The sequence below is a fragment of the Macrobrachium rosenbergii genome, chromosome 5 (genome assembly GCF_040412425.1).
Source record: "Macrobrachium rosenbergii isolate ZJJX-2024 chromosome 5, ASM4041242v1, whole genome shotgun sequence".
Lineage (NCBI taxonomy): Eukaryota > Metazoa > Arthropoda > Malacostraca > Decapoda > Palaemonidae > Macrobrachium > Macrobrachium rosenbergii.
Window position 1 is genome coordinate 62,054,034 of NC_089745.1, and position 24,079 is coordinate 62,078,112.

General features: G+C 36.4%; 1 long non-coding RNA gene across 2 annotated transcripts in view; it reads left to right on the forward strand.

The window, feature by feature from the left end:
- Nucleotides 1-24,079, forward strand: part of LOC136838853 (uncharacterized) — a 334,467-nt gene that overhangs the window by 213,475 nt on the left and 96,913 nt on the right. Inside the window, exon 4 of one of the 2 annotated variants that reach the window (XR_010853143.1) lies at nucleotides 9,303-9,482. The exons of the other annotated variant lie outside the window; for it this stretch is intronic. This is a non-coding gene — a long non-coding RNA (uncharacterized lncRNA). The remainder of the gene's footprint in view (nucleotides 1-9,302; nucleotides 9,483-24,079) is intronic. 2 annotated transcript variants of the gene reach the window in all.

The window sequence follows — 24,079 nt, forward strand, 5'->3', positions numbered from 1 at the left end:
ATATATATATATATATATATATATATATATATATATATATATATATATATATATATACATATACACACACATACTGTACATATATACATATATATGCATATATATTTATATATATACATTATATATATATATGTATATATAATTATACATACATACAGTACATACGTACATACATACGTGCATACATACGTCTGTATACATACATCAGTGAATTTGGGGCTCGTGGAGTAGTTGACATTTGACTTAAAAAGTGCGGGTGCGATTAAGGTTGTGTCCTTGAATGCAAATATGAAAGGGTGCTCCAGCGACAACATACAAATGCAAAACACAGCGCCCTTTTTTGGGGAAAAATCTCTCTCTCCTTATATACAGACACACACATACACACACACACACATACATACTCACACACACACTCACACACACGCACAGGCGGAGTTGTATATTCTGATTGGGTGCGGCAAAAGTCTAAACGTCTCATCTGTATTTTTTTCCCCTCTGATAGGTGCCCCTATGCACCTGCACGGGGGGTGGTAGCGGGCTTAGAGGTGGCCCCGTGGGCACGGGTATTGGCGTTGCGCTGAGGATGGGTGGGGGTATTGGGGCATGGGTTCAAGCTGAAGACCTTTGACTCCTGGGGTTTAATCTGCTTGGGGCCCACACCACTATCACCTCCGCCGCCGCCACTAGGATCTTCTCATTCTGCCTTGCTTGTGACCACTCTCTCTCTCTCTCTCTCTCTCTCTCTCTCTCTCTCTCTCTCTCTCTCTCTCTCTCTCTCTTCGAACCCATTACCCGGATGCTACAACAGACACGAAACCGGTTCAGTTTTAAGGGATCGGTGGGGTTCAAAAAGGGGGCGGGTTGGGGGGGGGGATGTTCATCTCTCTCTCTCTCTCTCTCTCTCTCTCTCTCTCTCTCTCTCTCTCTCTCTCATTGTGTGTCTTGGAAAAACTAAAAATGTAGAAGACAAAGTATGCTGAGAAGAGCCGCAGGCTTGTTAAATTTAGGCCAAGTTTTAACCGCTGATGGAAGTCACCCTTGATGTTTAGGTCAGAGGAAAAAATTCCTGAATTCTTTTTGCATAACCAGTCGCAGAGGAGGGATCACTGGGCATTATTTTTGTGTATTAATGGCTAATGATTACCGAGTTTTCGCTTCGTTTAGGCTTATATTCCGTCGTAAAAGCTCTTCTTAAGAGTGAGCTCAGCCTCAGTTTATAAGTCGTTTAAAAGGGTTAATACGACCGAAGGCGACGCCCATCTGGAGGTAACCTTCGCTGCCGATATATCGAAAGATTCTTTTTCTTTTCAATTCAACAATAGAATGAAGTCCTCGTTGCGTTGATTTATTGCTTCTAAATACAACGATGACTATCTAATTATTGTAACTTATATCGAACGCCGTATGAGCCTGCCTGTTACATGCTCAGAGAAAATAAGTACTGACAGTGAGAACTGAGAAAGTTATTATACAGAGCACTCGATGAAGCTGGGATAGAGTTTGACCCGTTCCTGGTATTCGGACAGAGTTATTTTCCTCTTGGGTAAATTTCGTAGTAACCGTTATATATTACTCTGGTTCTTTACGGTAGTGGTACAGTATTGCCGTGTACGGTATATATTGAATGCAAGGTCATAGCCATTATTTTAACTATTTTGACTTGGCCTTTGGACTCTTGGGGCTGATTACCGTGTGCTCAGTTTTGCGCAAGGAGACGTAATATGTGGTTGTGTGTGGCCAGGTATCTTTTGCACCAGCCGATTTTTACCTTGTTTGGTGGTCGCTTTACATGTTTGCCTTTAAATTATTCGACGTAAAATCGACTCTTATGCATAGATTTTTGGTCTTGGTATTAATTTGAAAACTGTCTCCACTTGACTGTCTTCATTTTCTTTAAAAGGCCATGCAATTAACGTGACTTTTACTTTTTTGCGTATATCATACCTACAGTTGGTCAGTATTAGGCTGTTATATCGTAAAACCCAGTAATGCACAAGTAAGGGAGCTTGTAGCTTATTTTTCTCAAGTTATTTTTAAAATGCCTGTTATTATTATTATTATTATTATTATTATTATTATTATTATTATTATTATTATTATTATTATTATTATTATTATTATTATTATTTGGAATATGACCCCCTAAAATTACAGTATATGTTAAATGAAAGCAGTCTCAACTGCCTTACGGAGCAACAGCTGGCCACGAAGAATAAATAAAAAAAGAAGCAGTGGGACCTTGTTGCTAATCACGACCGTCGGTTCCCAAATTTAGGATGCCTTCATTGCCTGGTAAAGGAGGACTGCAAGAGGAGGGAGACGGTGATCTTCAAGAAGCTGACACCCTCTGTGGATGAAAACTTACGGTCCCCAGGAAAAAGGTGATTGCACTAACTTGACGAACTGCAGAACCTCCGACGACGAAGAGGCTTTACTTGGGCGTGGCCTCAGTACCCTTTTTCTAAGAAACAGCCCCGAAGGGCAAACCAACAAGAGGCTGAAGTCCACTCCTTCAAAGACGTGCGCAAGTTCAGGTCGAGTGACTTCGAAACCCTTCCTCTTGCAGAAGATCTCACCGGCCAGGGAGCAGCATTATGGCAGGAGAAAATCAGGAGTCAACAAAAAACTTGTAACTTATGAGAACATCTGAAAGAACTGATGGAGCTGCTGTCCTGGTCGTAATCAGTTCTGACGAATATAAGGGGATGTCATAGTCCCACTATATTTATGAGAGATCAGTAGATCTGTTGAGAGGATACTACTGAAAAAGCTACACTGCACCTCCGTTCTGCAGGATGAGAATTTGAACCCGAGAATGTTAAAAGTACGGTTTAACTGTGGGATTCTACCACCAACCTATGTCCCACCTCTCTTCCCTTTACATACCTAACAGGTATTGTGTCCAGTTGTAAGCTGACTTCCCATAAACTGTTGAGAACTTTCCCTTAGATTGGATCATCATTTCCTTGTGCAGTACATGTAATGTCTCTTCACGAATGCTTGATGAATGAGACATTAAGATCCATTCTGGATGAGTGGTATAGGGACATCCTACTAGCAACCTCTACAAGCCCGAAAAACCACTCTGATCATCGCTGTAGGCACGTAAGAAGAGCCCCCCCCTCCCTTTATCACCATGGATCACCTTAGCGTACATTTTGATGGAGTTCGATATGTACTCCTTTAAATATGCTCCACGTCGACTTCTGTGTGTGTTTTAAAGAGGAAAAAGTATTTAGTAAGATTCCAGCGACCCCCACCCATTTACCCGCAATACCTAGTTGGTTGGTACTTTCGTCTGGGTGTAATGGAGGACCATGAAAACTTAAGTTGAACATATGACTCTGCCCCATCTTTCGATTTACGTGCGAAAGGAGCACTGGAGGGGCTCCCCACTTCCCCTTCCTTGAAGTAAAGGTGACTGATCCAGACTTCAGAACATATCCTACGACAATTCACTCGAAAGCCGACCATACCTGGCCTTTGCCTGATCGGACAGAATGAGCGTTCGGATATATGCATCTGGTGTCCTGGTTCTCTGTGCCCTTCTTGGAATGACACCACATCATATGTGTGCAGGATCAACCAGCCAACCCAAGGCTTATGGTGAGTTATTTTACTGGAGCACAATGAACCAGAGTTGATGATAAGACGAAAGTAATTATGACAGTAAACTTTGCTGCAGCAACTGCTGATGACAATGTTGACCTTTTCATCCAATACAAGAATCGCCAGACTGCTCATCTATTACGAAAAAGTAACCAAAGCCCTCCTCCCGATACTTTGACGAGGGGGATTGTCATTTACCAGTTTAAATACAAATGGAAGGATGCTCTAAATCCAATTTTGTATGAAGACCACTCGCCTTTCCTAACCTTTATCCTACTGTTTGCAAGAAGAGCCGATTGCCAAAGATTTATAGATCGCCCTACGCTTATACAAACAGTTGAGATCCTACGCACTACCCTTAACTGTGGCTAATTACGACTGGAGGTCACATTCTTTCAATCCCTTCAGATCTTCGGAGAATAAAGCTGGTGGACTGACTTACGTAGACCGGCATTACCAACAGCTATATAGTCATGTACACAACATATATAACGGAAGAAAGTCTCTCTTCCTTCTTTCACACGGAGTCCCCTCTCAACAAAAACAACTGTTGCCAGTATTTGATAATTAACCGTAATTTTACTGAACGAGCAATAGACAGATACATATCTTGGCATGTTATGCATCAACTCCAGAATTATTTGATAATGACACTTTTATATGATTTCATTAAAGTCTATGCTTGTTGTAGCACTTGATTCATAGCTTAATCTTCCATATAATAATGCAGTTTGATTTGTACGTACGACATAAACAAAAACCAAACTTATCTAATGAGATTGACTAAACACCCGCTATAATTATTTGCATATGGTTCTGGTTTCAAATAGTATACATAAATTTTACGGTAAAAGTTTTTTTGGTATAGATTGTGGTATAAAATTTTGTGCTCTTGCTGAGTGCTACAATATTCTTGGCTAGCCTTACAGAACTCCTGCAATGGGACTAATGAAATTAGAATTCGCGGTTATCGTAAAAAGCAGGAAATTATTTGCATAACGTTGGTTTCTACAAGTCCCAGTATATTTTGATTACCAAGAGACAACTGCCGTATGGCTTGTGCCACGTAATTCTTTGTATTTGGAGTGTACTGAAGATTTTAAGATTGTATTCTACCTTAAAGAGTTCAGTTTGATGAGGGGATTTTCAGAGAACGAGGTATTTCACAAATTTTGTGAAATACAGCATTACTGCAGTTTTCCCAGCTTTAGGAGTTTCTTTGACCTTTTAATTGTCTTTGAAAATTACGTTGGATTAGGAATAATTACCTTAAAGTGTTATTCATTGTCGACTCTCTTGTACTCACTTTTATCAAGCAATAAATAACTCCTCAAGATTTTTAACATTGCCCCTGGAACTTTGTATGGACTTCGTTTTAATTTTTATTTACGCTTGCTTTTGCACACACAAATAATATATATATATATATATATATATATATATATATATATATATATATATATATACATGCACACATGTATACACATATACATATATGTTCACATGTGCATGTATATGTAAGTTTACATTGTATACAAAACACGCATGCTTATAAGAAACCCGATATATAAAGCTGTTTCCAAGGTTCGCCAAATTGAAAGGGCTTCAAGATTAACGGACTAAATAAGTCTTGTTAATAAGTAATTTACTTCTCTACACATTGCTCTCCATATACTGCCATTTGTAGCTTGAAAAATTCCGTACCTTAAAAGGTGATTAGAAGTTAGTTCAGGTAAAAGCAAAAGCTTGTTTCCCGTTCAATGCGGTTACTTTTTTTTGTACCGATATCGCCGATGAGCTTCCAATTAAAGGGTTGTGTACTGTAGTTAATACTTTGAAATTGGTGGTGGGAGAGAGAGGGATGTATGTAAGTACCCCTGCTGGCTGTAAGTGACTTCAATTGCTCGTAGTACTTGTCTTGGGTTTGAGTAGGATAGTGGCCATCATTAGATACTAGAAAGCTTTCAAATGGCAACCTCTTTGAATGTGAGAGATTTTGGGTAGGAAGGGAAATTGCCTCTGTGAATGTGTCTGAGTGTGTGTGTGTGTGCATATATATAATATATATATAATATATATATATATATATATATATATATATATATATATATATATATATATATATATATACTGTATATATTAGCATATCACGGTAATATCACGGCTTCAAAGTGAAAGGTTGCTCCTGCCTTACCCACATTTAATCGGTCATATGTAATTTATTATGTACTGTATATATATATATATATATATATATATATATAAATATATATTACACACATATATATGTTGTAAATCGTGTTATATTTATATATGTGTATATATATGTATATATTATATGTATGTGTATATATATATATACATATATATATATATATATATATATATATATATATATATATATATATATACATACTGTATATATATATATATATATATATATATATATATATATATATATATATATATATATATATATATATATATATATATATATATATATATTTCATATGACCGCTTGAATGTGGGTAGGGAGGAGCAACCTTTCACTTTGAAGCCGTGATATTACCGCTGGTCTTTCCTTTGGCGACCAGTTAACATTAAAGCTTTTCATAGTAGCGGACCTGAAAGACCCCTGTTAATTGTATGGAGACATATCAATTTCTCCCATGTTCTTTTAAATAACCTTAACATGGTGACCTAAAAAATATGCCCTCATTTATTCGGTTCCACTTGTGTGGAAGCACACACACACACACACACACACACACACACACACACACACACACACACACACACACACACACACACACACAAACAAACCTTATTCCAGAAATTCTGAGATGCAGCTGATGATTTCCAAAGATAAGTTAAGTAGCTGCTATCTTTTTGCACTTTTACCCTGAGGATTCCAATATGGAAGGGAAAACCGGTCGTTGTCTCTCTCCCTTTCTCATATAGTATGTGAGAGAGAGAGAGAGAGAGAGAGAGAGAGAGAGAGAGAGAGAGAGAGAGAGAGAGAGGGAGGGAGAAATGCATTGTGCAACGAGTGAAGGAGATCGTATATAGGGTAATAGTAAGGACGTGTGACACAGTAAAAAGAGAATAGAAAAAAAAGAGGAAGAAGGAAAAAGTCAAGTTGATTGTTCCCATAAGGAGAAGGACGAGTTCGTGCCCATCACACAGAAACGTCTTGCGTGGGAGCGATGTCGCGTGATTTCCATACAAAGGCTGCAGTTTTGGAAGACGTTTTCTATTTATTGGCCAGGAGGAGGACGAGGTGCGCCTTCCATTCTGAAGTCATTTGTATATTAATTATTTTTGGAATTCCATTCCATAGGGTTTTGCTGTGGCATTTTCTCTCTCTCTCTCTCTCTCTCTCTCTCTCTCTCTCTCTCTCTCTCTCTCTCTCTCTCTCATATTTTATGCTTATTCGATTGGTGATAATAGAGAAAGTACCCTGGTTTGAAGTCATGAGAGAGAGAGAGAGAGAGAGAGAGAGAGAGAGAGAGAGAGAGAGAGAGAGAGAGAGGTGGTGTAAGGAGAGTTTAATTTTATTTGTAAACACTGATGGTGAGATAAATTTATTGTTAATATACATTGTTTCATATATACTACAGTGGACGTTAAACGAATTAAATTTGTTGATAAATAATCATGTAAAAAAAACTGATGTTACGAACCCCAGTCCATTTTTCTTGACCCCAGCGTACACTGGCATCTCTTTAAAGCTGGGTAGACTGGCCGGCGGAAGGCTGCAAGCATTCCATAGGCCTAGCAAACGTGAGGTCAGCCATGCACCAGTCAGCCGCATGCTGATTCTACCGACCGAATGTGGGGGCGGCAAGGTCTCTACATCCCAACCTACAACAAGATTATTTATGCGTGTATGTATATATATATATATATATATATATATATATATATATATATATATATATATATATATATATATATATATATATATATATATATATATATATATATAATGTGCGCGCGCGTGTGTGTAAGCACTTCAGCGTCAGATATTTATATACATGTCCTGTTTTTCGTCTGTAGTTTTTGCTGCCTTAAGGCAAAACATCCAGGTACATCTTAGTTTCGTCGAGACGGAGTGCATCACGGAACTAACATTATAAAAGTTCTGATTACAGGAGGATTGGTCACATGTTACAAATGTCCTGTCAGTTTCTGTTCCTCTCTCTCTCTCTCTCTCTCTCTCTCTCTCTCTCTCTCTCTCTCTCTCTCTCTCTCTCTCTCTCTCTCTCTGAACCGTTCGTTACCCAAGGACAATGTTAGAATGTATATTTTTATATATATATATATATATATATATATATATATATATATATATATATATATATATATATATATATATATGTATATATGTGTGTGTGTGTATTTATACATTTGAAATACAGTTAGTATGTGTGTGAGAGGGTAAAAGCGCGTATAGAATCTGGCTAAAGGATTATCCCAGGCTTTGAAAATAACGAAGTATAAAATCAATGCCACACGATTTAGTTAAGTGTTCATGTCACGTACTGTCGACAGAGCTACTTGGAGTGACCTTGAATGTTAGAAATTGCTGTATATATAATAATAATAATAAGTGGGATCTTTTCTTTCTGTTTTCCCTTTATTTTCTCTTACTTCTTCCTGATGAACAACACACACACACACACACACACACACACACACACACACACACACATATATATATATATATATATATATATATATATATATATATATATATATATATATATATATATTATATATGTGTGTATGTGTGTGTTTGTTCATTAGGAAGAGGTAAGAGGAAATAAAGGGACATACAAAGAGAGAAGATCCCACTTATTATTATAATAATCAGTTTCGCTGTAGAGCATAATTGGAATAACCCCCAACCTGCCTTTACGTGAAAATTCTGTGGCCTAAAATCTTTATTTGTAAGATATACGATGCTTTGGAAATGAACAAAGTCATTTCGAGTAGGTAAGATTTTTAAAAATATAGTTCTTTTTATAGTCACCAGTTATTTATAAATAAAATACTGAACTTACTTTTATTATCAAGAAACTTATTAAAATTTATTTTTGAATTGCGCGTGTTATGACTAGTGTGATTTTCTATAATGAATAAGTAAAACTACATGTAATATTTGTGTATGAAAACTTTAGCTTGCTTATGTCTTTTTGGAATAGATGTAGGATTATGACTCAATGTTGTCTTAATTTCACTTTCAGAACATCCGAAATCATATGGAAAATGTTTTTGCTTTAGTATGCTAGCAAGCACTCAAGATTTTTAATGTTTATTTTGCATTACTTATCCTACTTGAATGTCATTCAAAGTTAGAGTGTACGAGAGGATTTTGTAACCTTCTGCATTCTGATTTTCTTCGCCGTTGGTGGGAAATGTGTTCATATAAAGAATCGGCACCAGTTCAAGAAATCATTCGTCAAAGGGTATGATTATAATGTACAAAACCACAATATTAAGTAATCAACCTAATCATTATAATAGATACGCGCACACACATATATACATACATATATATATATCCTGAAGACAGGAACCGGAATGTTTTTTGAGGGATGGAAAAATAAGCCCAGGAGAGAGTTCCAAAGGTTAGCAGAAAACAAAAGAAAATTGAATTAAGGAGTTAAAAAAGATTTTTTTTACAGGGTAAATTTGGTATGCGATATTCTGCTAGGTGTTTAGGTGCTGCCTGAGATGAACAGTGGCACGCACCCTAATCTCAAAAGAAGAGTTTCTGAAACGGTACCTGCAGAAAGAGCGGAGAAAAATGCACCAAGAGTTTTAGGATTCGTATTGAACTAGTCTGCAGACTTAAGATGGAACAGGTAAAAGTTTTTTTATGCTCTGTTAGCTTCATTTTTGGATCCAGGTATTTTATTTTCTGTTTATACCTGTGATAAACAATAATAGTTGTGTTGTAACAGTGTGGTTTTCATTATAGAGGTTTTCTTAAAGCCTTGTTGTACCTTGACGTAGTTTTAAAGGTCAGAACGTATCCGTACCCATTCCGTGGGTTTCCTCGGGATCTGCTTGGTCAAAATTCCTATTTGCCATACATTAGAGAATAAGGTGATTTCGGGTGCAGAGCTCCAGCCAAAGGACTGAAGGATATATTTTGTATTACTTATATGGGGAAGAAAAATGCAGCTCCTTCCCTCCCTGGCCCCTTAAAAAAAAAAAAAAAAAAAAGTTGTGGACATGTTAGCGGACCACAAGAGGATTCCAATTGTCTTGCCAGAGGCCAGTGGCCCCACTCTCTAGTTGTCTTGATTTATATTGTCACTGATGGTTGCACCCAAAGGAGGGCTGTATAGCCCATGGCAACTACTACTCTCAACCATAGAGTTAGTCAAAGCGTGCAAGCTAGAGGCCTGTGTGTGAGGGTTGCTGGTTAGGATAAAAAATACCAACCATCCGATCCTGCCGAGGCGAACAAGTGTATGCAGAAAATTTAGCAGTTATGCTTGTCGAAGCATAATTGCTAATACCATAATATGTTAACCTGTTATTTGTTTAGAGTTCCTAGTTTTTGTGTTATGTGAATTTAGCTACATATTGGGCGGCGTTAGTTTCTGCATTAGATTCTTATTCATTTGTTTTGTTTGATAAGTTATACCTAAGAAAATCTTTTCACATTTTTGGAGTCGTTCCAGTGGTATTCGGCATTTTATTCACTTGTGGTTTAGCGCACGTATGTGCCTTTCTTTTAACCTTAATAGTCAAGTGTTTTCACTATAGAATGCGATTCATTTTCTCCATTGGATGTAATAGGACAAAATTAGAAAGTGGAACTTACATCATCATGTGTTAACGTCAAAACGTAAATTGCAACTCCCATTATCTCCACTTCATATATTCTCCTGGTACTGATGATATAAAAACAAGATCCCTCTCAGCACTTTCCTTTGGCCGCGCTGATGTTATACAAAGGTTGGCAGTTGCCAAGAAATATCCTCTTTGCCGTGTTACTTTCCATTTTTTTTCCTCTTACCGTGTGCGACAAGGTGTGTGGGAGGTAGCTTGCCATATGACGTCATGTGGCTGGAATGCTGTGATTGGATTCCAGGCCAGTGACGTCATGGCTGTATAACGTATTTGTTATCTTTAAACGTCCCGTTGACATTGGATAAATGGAGCGGCATTTCTGGCGGAAATGCCTCCATGAAAATTAATTTCTGTTCGCTTAGTTTTTTTTTTGTTTTACAAAGTGATGAATAAATTGATTTTGATGTCTAACCTACGGGCATTTTCATTTGCTGGATAATGGCTGATAGTTGCAGTTATGATCTCTCTCTCTCTCTCTCTCTCTCTCTGATAGGTATTTGAGTAGCGTACAAAATTTATTATGCAGATAATTGTCAAGCCCTTTTTATGTTAATTTTTTGAACGAAACCTTTTCATCCGGCAGAAAACTTTATTTTGGCCTAGTTAATCGATTGGATCAGTCTTCTGGTGCTGTCAAGGTGTCTATTGTTTGCGCACCATTAGTTTTATTTTCGAAAATTCCTTTTCGAAATCTGTGAAGGGAAAGACTGTCAGTTTTTCTTTGGAGAACATAACCGCATCTGCCAATTATCGATACTTTGAGTCTATTGTCTGTCTTTAACAAAGGGTTTTCTTGAATGTTGTCATTGACTAAAGAAAACAAAAATAATATACTGAAACGTTCTTACCGCTGATTGCAAACCGGGAGAGACTATTTACTGAGGAAATCTGAATTTCATCATGTTACATCTAACGTTCTCAGGGCGTTCTTTATTTGTGGAGGTATCCGTAGTGTTGTAAGGTTTCAGTCCTGCAGTTTGGAAATTCGTAACCCGAGAATGTGGGGTATCATATTTATACTCTTGTAGTCACTGACGTGAAAAAAGAACATGATGAGAGAGTCGTTTTGTAATTGTAATCTGTAAATGGGTTACTAAGTAGGGAGGTCTTAATCTCATCGTGATTATCACATATATGCATATATTCGTGCTTTTTAAATTAATTAATTGGACTAGGTATTGTAAATCCTGTATGACTTTACGGTTTTGAAATTTCTGTTCATATTGTGGATTCAGGGTATTATTTTCTTGTATGTTTTTACAAAATCTTTTTTATTATTACTTTTATCTTCTTGTTTTCAGGGTTTATAAGCACTGGCGGATCCAGAAAAATTTCGAGGAGGGGCACCAATTTTCGTATTGCACAAATACATATATGTATTTATACATATGCATATATATATATATATATATATATATATATATATATATATATATATATATATGTACTGTATGTATTTATATAATTATTTTTTTCCTCAAAATTTTATTATTTCTGCAATAGGTTTTTCCCATTTTAATATTTCTCACTTATGTTATTATTATCTGATTCTTCAATATTATTATTTTGTCATGATTTTTCAAGGGGCGGGGTCCACGTGCCCAGGTGACCCCCCCCCCCTCCAATCCGCTAGCGTTTGTAAGATTGCTTTTCGAAAGAAATTCCGGATTGTATCATGAGGTCCGATTTCTAAATCTTGAGCTAAAAAGCAATGCTGCAAGTTAGCATCAGTTGAGAAAGGTAAAATTGAGAAAGGTAATTGAGAGAGTGTCTAGAAATGTTATCAACATTTGTTAAAGGTTAAGAGTAGAAACACGACGTTTGGAAAAATAAACATATGTTTGACAGAGTTGCCAATTGAGCTGGGAAGACACTTCTCTCCGTCGTTCCGTTTTACTCTTGTCTGAATAAAGAATTCCCAAGTTCTACCTCTCATGTATATATAACATCTATATATAAATATAAATATATATATATATATATATATATATATATATATATATATATATATATATATATATATATAAATAAATGCACTGGGAGGCTTTTACCTGCTTCGTTGCTGCCGTTGAAGTAATAAAAGCTCACATATTTCCAGTAGTCATCTTAGATTTCTTCCAGATGATGTACTATGTTATTATTATTATTATTATTATTATTATTATTATTATTATTATTATTATTATTATTATTATTATTATTATTATATTACTCAGAATAGAGAACATTCGTATGGAACAAGCCTAAAGTGCATGAACGAGTTAACGTACACGAAATGCAACCTGTGCGTGAAAAAGTGAGAAAATGGAAAGGAAACTATAAGTGAATAATAATAGCGATTAATCATCAAGTACAGACACACACACACACACACACACATATATATATATATATATATATATATATATATATATATATATATATATATATATATATATATATATATATATATATATATATATATATATATATATATATTATATACACACACATACATACATACATTCATACATACTTATACTGTATCTAGGACGAACCCTTTGTGTAGAAAAAAACTGCCAGACCATCAGCTTCTTCATATTCTTGAGCAGAAAATGTCTTCAGCAGTGCACAAGTCCTTTTGCACAAATTACACCCCACAGCAGAGTTGCTCGTCCTGGAAACTAAGGTCCTTTTGTTTCAATATCTTTTCCAGTCATCTAGCTCACATTTCTCGGTCTCCTGTTGCCATCTTCCTTCCAAGACTTTGGAATTATCCATTGTGTATAATATGTGGGCCTTCTTTCTCTTCACTTGACCAAACCACATGAAAGTACTCCGAGTTCTTTGTCCAGCTTTGGTATTAATTTGACAGCCTCGATATATATTTCCTCATCATTTCAAACCATGTATCTCTTTAAATACCGCGAAAAATTCGTGTTTCACATATACTGTGCAAGCAGTTATTAACCATAATGGTTTCCACGGTTTTTTTTTTTTTATTTACATTCAACTTTTACTCTTCACGAAATACTTCTCGTCTCTTCGAGAAGTTTTTCATAAATGTTTTTACCTACCTTGATTCAGTCATTCTTTGACTTACTTCTCTCAATCTGTGAGGTTCTATTGCATCTATGCCCTAACAACAGTATGACTTGATCACTTCCATTCTTTCTCCATTTATATAAGTTCAGTGCCTCTTCATGACTTGTATTTACCCTCATAGTCTATTTCATGTAGATGCTTTTGTTTTACCTTTCTTTACAGCCTCGCTTTACTTTCAATAACCTATACTGTATTTTATGTGCATTTATCAGCCACTCCACAATCTTTTTATTTCAGCTCTACATGTATCCTTAGTCTGAATTTTCACATTGTTCTTCTGCAAAAATTTCAAATTGTAATGGAGGCTTAACATAACATCGTCTCAGACTGACTTCTATATAGAATGATGTTAATACTCCACATCATATTTTTAGTAACTTTTTATCATGAAAGTTTTTAGTTCCATTATTATTATTATTATTATTATTATTATTATTATTATTATTATTATTATTATTATTATTATTATTATTATTATTATTATTATTCAGAATAAGAAACCTTTTCATATGGAACAAGCTCACAGGGGCCATTGACTTGAAACTCAAGCTCCCAAAGAATATGGCGTTCATTCGAAAGAAATAACAGAGGGTAAAGGGAAATACAGAAAGAGATCATTTACTAGAAAAACATAAATTAACAAATAAATAAATGAATAAATACAAATGTAAGTAAATATTAAAATACAAGGAGACAGTATTAGGGTAGTAATGCATTGCATCTTCACTTGAACTTCTGAAGTTCCAGTTGCACGACATCCTCAGGGAGGCTGTTCCACAATCCAGCGGTGTGAGGAGTAAAGGACCTCTGGAACGGAGAAGTTCGACAGCGAGGCACATTTACTGCATATTGGTGCTGCTGTTCAGCGGATCTGGCTGCCCTCTACAGGAAAATTGAATCAAGGGTCAATTGTAAATATGAAAGATCTCTGTTAAAATACAAACTATGAAAAACTGACAAACAAGAGACCACCCGTCGATAGTCCAAGTCATAACCACCACGAACCACTCTATCTAAAAGAAATAAATCTCTGGCAGAAGCAGACATCCACACCGGAAAACAGTATTCTAGTAAAGGAAGGACAAATGACCTAAAACAGGTTGTATTTATTATATTGCTGCTATAGATATATGAGGTCTTACGAACAATACCCAACTTTCGTGCTGCATTTGCAGAAAATTCCATTAGATGTTTCTCAAAAGTAAGATGTGAATCAAAGGTTACAACTAGAATAGTTAAAGCTTCAGACTCATTCAGGAAAGTTCCATCCACCTGAAGGGGAGGATGGGGTGATAAATCTGTACGAGATCTGCTTACGAGATCTGGTATCCAGTAGTGTTTTCTTTTTACTGGAATTCAGTTCATACCCCACCGACCACACCATTCACTGATCCGGTCCACGGCCCGATTGAGGCCGGGGGCGGCTTCATTTCTCATAAGTGAAGACTTTACTACACCCGCAAGTGTTGCATCATCGGCATACTGAACAATCTTGTTTTCCAGGCCAACACCCGTAATTGTTACACTAAAAATAACAGTGTACCAAGAACACTACCCTGTCGAACTCCAGACGCAATAGGTCTTGGCTCACTAAAGATCCCGTCCACAGCAACTCTTTGCTGCCTACCTGTAAGGAAATATTGAAGTAATCCTAAAACATACCCACTCACTCCAAGATTCTGAAGGTTTTAAATAATTGCCTTGTGATTTACTAAATCGAAAGCAGCTCTAAAATCTTTTTGAATTACTTTGCACTCAAAACCCCTATCAAGGTTCCCTTGTAAATGGCAAGTCAAGTCTAAAAGAGCATTGCAGGTACCTAACTGCTTCCTATATGCATATTGACTATCAGCTAACAATCCTTTAGATTCTACAAAATTATATAGTGGCTTAAAAATAAGCTTTTCAGCAACTTTGGAGAGCACAGGGAGAATAGAAACTGGCCTGTATAGTTACTGCTGTCTGCAGATATGCCACTTTGGAACAGGCACTGTATTGCTAACCTTGCGCTCATCCGCAAAGACGCTACATCGACATAAAAGTCTATAGAATCCACTTATCTTGGGAGACAACACACTTCCTTTTGTATTGCAAGGAGATTGATTTATGAATACTTTTTTCATTGCTTTGTTTTTAAATACCCCTCTGACACAAAAGCCTTTTAAGCAGAGGGTAATATCTTAATATTTGTTACCAAAGTTCAGCACAAGTAAGTTTTTGTTATTTTTCTCAATTGTTGTGACCACAAAAAGTCTTGTAGTGACGTAAAACAAAATACTTAGGGAGTAAATTAACAGAGAAAGGTGAACTTATAAGGCAACGCGGAAAATCTGAGCTTGTTTAATCAGCGAAGACACTCTTATTTAATGGGATCTAAACTAAGTGTTTATTATATTACCAGACCTTGTTCTCGATAAAGGTGAGATAAGAAAAGACTGACGGCCACCCAAAACTAGAGGGAGAAGGCATGGGCCCACTCACGTCTGAAGAGAGGGACTCTTTTTCTTCACCAGTGAAATTAATTTTCGCTGAACTTCTATATATATCGCAATCCCAAGAAAATAAAAATAACTGAAAACCAAAGAAAGGCAGCCAAGGGGGTTATCCCATTTCCCCACATTTGTAAGAGAGATTTGTTTTGTAAAACATCGCCAAGAAAACAAATAGAAAGAACGGCAGGTCTGTGGGTGATTCTATTTTCCACGTGTTTATGACCAAGATCTTTATCCAGCAGTCAGTCAGTGACAGACTTATTATCACCAGCCCATAGGTGACAACATGGCCGTCTGATGTTAATACCATATTTACCAGGGCGATAACATTAAGCAAATTCAGCGTCACAACTCATGATAAGTGGATATTTGTGTTTCTAAGGAGCAGTTCCTCCGAAAGCACATAAACAATGGCCTTTAGACCATTATATTGTATATGTCCGTGTGTTTATTTGTATGTGCGTGAGAGAAGAGAGAGAGAGAGAGAGAGAGAGAGAGAGAGAGAGAGAGAGAGAGAGAGAGAGAGAGAGAGAAATCGGCCCAGTATAATGATAAAGCTCCTAATGGTTTTAATGGTAAAACTACTAAAGGCTATGGGGCACTTGAAATGTCACTCCAAGGCATAACATTCTGGACAATTGTTTACCGCTAAATTTGATTCTCCAAAACATTCAAGTTTAAATTTCTTTCTATGAGTAGTTCGATTTCTTCATCAGCCCTTAAACAAGAAGATCTCATCAGCCTTTTCGTTATGAAAATAGACAATGTACAATTGTAAAAATAAGCTACTTCCATAGTAGATTTCCTGTTCTATTGACAGATCGCAATTACCATTTTAAAACAAATTTCAGTATAACGTAAAGAACAGATTTACCACGTTTAGATCTTTGTACATTATTTCTTTTCTTTTCTGAATCTGTTTTTCTGTCCGACCACTCCCGAAAGTGCCCCAGTGCTTGGCTCTACATCATAAATTTAAAAAAACAATCAGTCAGTTAATTTTGCGTTGATCAGTCAAATTCCAGAATATACAGTATGTTTATGCTCATGCGAAACACACAAACACACACATATATACTATATATATATATATATATATATATATATATATATATATATATATATATATATATATATATATATATATATATATATATATATATATATATATATATATATATAAATAATATATATATATATATATATATATATATATATATATATATATATATATATATATATATACATATATACATATACACACACATACATACATCATACAGACATAAAATGCTACAGTGAAAATTGGAACAGAAGATATGGCCCCTACCAGGTTTGTCAGTATAGACATTAACAAAAAATCTGGTAAATATGAGGAGATTCACATTATACAGTATATGCTACACATTAAACAGTATATGGAAACGCAGTACACGCAAATATAAAGACGGTTGAAAAATCCTTCCATATCTGAATGTGTTTTTGAGTCTCTGACAAAGTGAGTACGCTGTTTACGCCCCACTTTTTTGTATAGATTATCTGGATTATTATCTATCTTTTTCTTTAGTGAAAGTGTTGCTTTGGTGAAAGTTTGACCAGACTAGTTATACTCTTTAAAAATTTGTGTAGTTTACAAATTTGTTTTGAAAATTGGAGTAAGTAATGAATTCTACCCTTGAAACTACAGTCTTATAGTTCTTTCCAACATATTACTTAGAATACAAAAATTTTTTAGTGTTTGATTCTACAAGTTCATCCACTTATGTACTGTATTTTTGTGTATATTGTAGCTTTCGGAAAGTTTCTCATTCATATATATATATATATATATATATATATATATATATATATATATATATATATATATATATATATATATATATATATATATATATATTCAAGCTACAAACGTCCTTTAATATCAATTCACTCTACCTTGAAATAATATATTTTCATATATATGTTACCGAAGGGGAATTTTTAGTTGATAATAAGTCCACCGTCCCGTGGGGTCGAACCAGCGACGACGGTGGACTTATTATCAACTAAAAATTCCCCTTCGGTAACATATATATGAAAATATATTATTTTCGAGGTAAGCGAATTGGATATTAAAGGACGTTTGTAGCTTTCTGATTGTATATGAATCACGGTGATGTGATAAATAGTCATATATATATATATATATATATATATATATATATATATATATATATATATATATATATATATATATATATATATATATATATATATATATATATATATATAAATAATGTGTGTATAACTGAATCACGAAAATGTGGAATGTGATGAATATGTAAATAAAGACAAAACCACGGTGGATTTTGTCTTTATTTATGTATATTTACTGAAATTATGTGTGCATGTGTTATTGTTTGTTTGTATTTATTTCTCGTCAGTTAATTTACTCCATATGTATTTTGTCTATGGAACTTTTTTGTAGTTTCTCTAATAGATATTGGACTTGCTGCCAAAATGCATTAAAATTTTCATGTACATGTTTATTGTTTACACTGATAAAGAGAAGGAATGATTTTCCTAATAAGTTTTGTTTGATCTTATATGTATATAAGACAAAGACTTGCCCTCGTAAGTATTCAGTAGAGAGAGAGAGAGAGAGAGAGAGAGAGAGAGAGAGAGAGAGAGAGAGAGAGCGGAATTTTCATTGAAGTTTCATTTGATGGATAAGAATGACGTTTGAATGTGCCGTTACCTGTCTCGGATAATTTCTGTTAATGGAAACAAGTGTTACATTCACCTGTTTATTCTTCTCGATTCATACATTGCTGGTGATCATAAATCTGATTTTTCCCGTTGCTTCCATCTATCTTTGGCGCTCTTTGCGAAGTGTCCCTTCACCGTAAGCGCGAACTTTAGGTTAAAGAGGCATTCTGCAACATATGCTAACGTTCCCGATATCCTACAAATAAAATAAATACTTATATATATATCACAGAATTTCTTTACCATAAAAGTTTTAGGCACGTTATTTCGTGCGCAGATGATATCGCTTATAATGACCTAATGGCTTTTTCCTTGTTCTTCTATTTCCTTTTCATATGACCGCTAGATACCTGTTGTAAGCTTTTCATCGTTTGCTCTGTAGTCTTTGTGGCGCTCACAAAAAAAAAAATAAAAATAAAAATAAATCATATTTCACATATGGCAGGGTGAGCGGAACACTTGCTTTGGCGGTTTTCGGATTTCTGGCTCAGTGAACAGGTGCTAACTGGTTTCATATAATGGTGTTTTGGTAAATGTTAGAAGCGCCCAAGGATAGTAGGGTTGATTAAGAATTTTTGATTGATGCGCCAGTAATTTAACTTGTTTCGGTATACTTTGAAGTAAAACGATTCAGTAGTTTCTTTGGCGCTCGCCCATTCATGTGGAAAAGAACCTCTCTACTGTAGCAGTTGTCACAGGCAATGTGGCAGAAATCTTCAGTAGCTTGGAAAAATTTGGAAATATTTCTTGAACATTGTTTTCCTTCTGTGTTTTGAGCATACTGCCAACTGCATTTAATGAGGGACAAGTAAATGTTGAATAAAAAACTTTCTGTTCTGACTGGAGCTTGTCAACTTCATCCATCTCATAGAACTTGCACAGTTTTTGCACTGAGTTGAGTGACTTTTCGTCAGCATTGTGCAACCATCTATCCTGCTGTGTCAGGCTGAAGAGGGTTTTGAGGATTTCCGAAGTTGAGTCCCCATCACCCTTGAACCTCCATTCCAACTCCTGCATAAGTGAATCTAAGAACACATAGAAGACTTTCACCCTGTAGTAATACTCCACACTGTGAAACTTTCATCTTCTGTTGCAGATGTGGCACTGTACTTGAATTGCTCAGGGATTTTCCTCTTCCTGCTTGGCCCACGACTACAGCTTTATCCTTGCCCTTCTTGAAAACTTCTTTGAATTTCTCTTCATTCCTCAACATCCTCAGATTTTGTAGCACTGCTTCCACAGTTTTGTAGAACCCTGACAAATCAAGATTTTGCTGCTGCAATGCATAAGATGCACAGTCAGTCTCCCAAAAGACAGGGGCTGTGATTTTGAGACAACAAATTCAAATCCTATGCGGGTAGCACGTGTCTGTGAAGTGCTCTGTGAAAAGTGCCTGACTTGTGCAATGTTCAAAGCGAAGGAAGGAAAAAGAGAAAATAAATACTGTAGAAATTAAATCAAGTAAAGGGAAGATCAAACTATCATACGAACATTATCTCATAATTATCGAAGGAACATGTAAAAATGGAACACTTAATAAAATACTGGAGAAGGATGAGTCAACCCAAATCGAGAGAGTCAGCAACCTGCGGACATTGCTCTTGGGAAGTTGATGATGAAGGAACTTGCTGTGAAATGTGTGACGCATGGTTCCACTATGAATGTTCAGGTATCGAGGTCAGATACACACCCATACTTCGTAGTGATAACATATTGTACATATCTGTAATAAGTGCAAGAGGCCTGAACAAAGAACACAAAAAACTCTTTGAAGGTGAACTTGAAGAAATAAAAGGAAACGCAGATATTAACAAAGTTGATTCAGGATTCGGCTCAGAAAACTAGTGACATAATGATCAACATAGATGAAATCCAAAACAAAATTGACAATGTTGATAAAGATGTAAAGACTATGACAAACATGGACAAAATTATGCTGAATCACTAAAGACAAAAAAAGTGCTCCTGATCAAAATTACAAACGAAGAGAGCACTGCAGCAAATGAAAAGAGACAAATTATGAGTAAAATAACGGCGTCAGTTGAACAGCTTAAAACAGCAAGGGATGGACACTTATTTGTAAGATTTCCAGACAGGAAAAACTTAGAAAAGGCAAAAATGGAGATTCAGAAAATCAGCAATATATCAGTAAATGAGAAGGGTAAACTTAAACCAAAAATAAAAGTAGTCTATGTCCCGAAGGATGAAGATAACATTGTCGATAACATTGTAAAGAAAAATCCATGGGTAGGTAGCCTCATCTCTGAAAATGACGACCTGAAAATTGTAAAGGATATGATAGCCAAATATGACAAATATAAACACCGTATCATCAAATGCACACCACAAATACGAAAGGCTGTCTATGATAGAGGTGACAAATTGTATACACTGTATAGCCGTTGCAGAGTATACGACTGTTACATGCCCTATCAATGCTATAAATGTCAGGAATATGGTTACAGCACAACAAATTGTAGAAATGACCAAGCTTGCCTAGATGTGGTGGAAATCACAAATCAAATGAATGTGCTAGCAACATCTTCAAGTGTAAAAATTGTGTTAAGAAAGGCCATAGTGGTACTAGTCATAAAACATATGATGGCAGTAAGTGCACAGTATATTAGTGTCAAAGGTGAAAAATAATACAGATCATGGCTTTGACCAATAATCTTTTATGCAATTTATTACAGGAAGAAAGTAAATTTAAAAAAGAACTAAAGGCTCCCCTGTTCTGCAGGAGATGCGCTACTGACGAGAAAACACTGAAAGGAAATTGTAAAATATAGGAAGCTCCTTGTTTTGAAAACGTACAAGGGCCCGCGACAGAGGGAATTACCCCTGTGGAGGGCTGTACATAAAACCAAAGTGAACAGTAACATTGATGCATCTCCGGCTGATGCTAAAGTTAAGTATATCTTAGTTCATCCAAACCACTGAGCTGATTAACAGCTCTCCTAGGACTGGCCCGAAGGATTAGATTTATTTTACGTGGCTAAGAACCAACTGGTTACCTAGCAACGGGACCTACAGCTTATTGTGGAATCAGAACCACATTATAACGAGAAATGAATTTCTATCACCAGAAATAAATTCCTCTAATTCTTCATTGGCCCGTCGGAGAATCGAACGCGGGGCCAGCAGACTGCTAGCCGAGAGCTCTACCCACCCCTCCAATGAAAGCATCAGGAGGAACTTTTAGTGTTACTTCTTCCAGGAACTGTTTCAAGGCTCTGATAACTTTGCTCAAAGTACTGAGAGCTGATTCTCTGCAAGCCCATCGTGTGTCTGAAAGCTTCTGAAGCTCAAATGGGTGCTGCTTTGGGTACAAGTTTCTCTGAGTTTCCATAAAAACAGCATGCCTCTTCGAAGAGTTAGCCATAAAATAATACAGTTTTGCCACCAAATTGAAGAATGTTACAAAATGAGTGTTCGATTTTGCACTTTCAATCAGAACCAGATTCAGACAGTGAGCATGACAGTGAACATACAAGGCTTTAGGGTTCCTTTTCTGAAGTCTTGTATGGCCCACTCATGTTAGCTGCTCCATCTTACGCTTGTCCACACATATCTTCAATATTCAGATCATTCTTCTCTAACAAGGTTCATGCAGCAACTTCCAAATCTTCACCTGTTGCAAACTCTACATCACATCCTTGTATAAAGCGTTCCTTTACCCTGAAATTATGCACATACCTCACACAAAATGAAATTTGCTAAGTATGTGATACATCAGTTGTTTCGTCAATCTTCTTCTTCTTTTAACGTGCTTTTATTCCCATTTTTGTATGGGGTAAGCACGATGCCTTCTTTTTGAAGGACTTTTTGATTTGGCTTTGGGGTAGACCTGTGGTCTCGATCGGCTGCCCTGCCTGACATCGCTCAGACCCCGATACGTATGTTTCATGTATCATACCCTACCCAACGCCCTTTCTTCCCAGCAGCGAGAAGTTATTGCGCGGGTATGGCGAGAGTTCGAGACGTGTGAGATGTTTGTTATGTTTTTAGAAGGTGTTGTAGTGGCTTTGTTTTGTGTGTGTATTTAGTCTGTAACATCCATTTGCTTTTTAAGCAAACCTATCCGTTGATTACATATATAATCCCGGGATGTCTACACGGATAGCAGTGTCTGCCTCTTTGATCAGTCGGCTGCGGGTTTGAACCCGCGCCACAGACCTCTACGAAGTCCGAAGCTGCTGCTGTAACCGACTGAGCCATCGAGGCTCATCAGTTGTTTCGTCAATGAGAACTGAAAAGGTTTTACTCTCATGGATTTCTTTCATGATCTCTTTCTCACCGTGATGGCCAACACCTAAATCAAGTCATTTTGGGTCATATTAGATAACAAAGACACTTGGGACCTTTTCACTGTTTCTTGTTCATGTTTTATGAAATCAAGATGCATGTTGATTACGCTGTCATACATGCTAAGCACATAAAAAATGCAATGAAGTTGCCTTGATTTTCACTGGATCTAGTTTCGTCGTCTCCCCTGAATGCCAACCCTTGCCGTGCCAGGAATAGAGTTATAGAAATCAACCTGGGTAAAATGTCTCTGTTTGTTTTTTCTCAGTTTATCTTGAGCAGCTTGTGTTTCACGATCAGCAGTCTAGAGAGCAGTATCCAACGTTTGTTTTTCGAATGACTTCCATCGAACCATATTCATCATGTGGCTCTCGGATCCTGCATGATCTTTGATCTTTTCCAGAGCAGTTCTCCCGCGATTTATGCCCTCAGATTTCCAAGCTGTCCTGTTCTTGTACCTTCCGTCATTCAAAAACAACCGGCACATGAAGCAAAACATCGAATCAGTCTGTGGTGGAAAATCTAGCCATGAATCTGGTTCCCACCACTGCTTTTAGAAAGAACGTCCCTCCGAGTTCTTTGGGTATGCAGTTACCGGCTGACAGGAACCAGCAAGAATACAGAATCTGACTAATTCTCATCACACCTTAAACCATGAGTAACTACATGAGCAGGATTATTTGGATAGTGTAGTCCTGGTAACATAGCAAACTTCTCATGCACTAGACCATCTGGATTCACATCTTCTGTTTCACTCATCTGTACCCTTGCTCATTCACTTGACCATCTGGGTTAACATCTTCTGCTGCACTCAACTATACCTCATCAACGGTAGTTTTCTGCTCCGAACTATGCACACTGCTTGCCTCCGATTCACGTGACTTTGTTACTTCTGACTCGACATGTTACTCTTCATCAGCCATTTCATGTGATTGGTGTGATGTTGAAGATGTTGCTCCAGGTTGGAC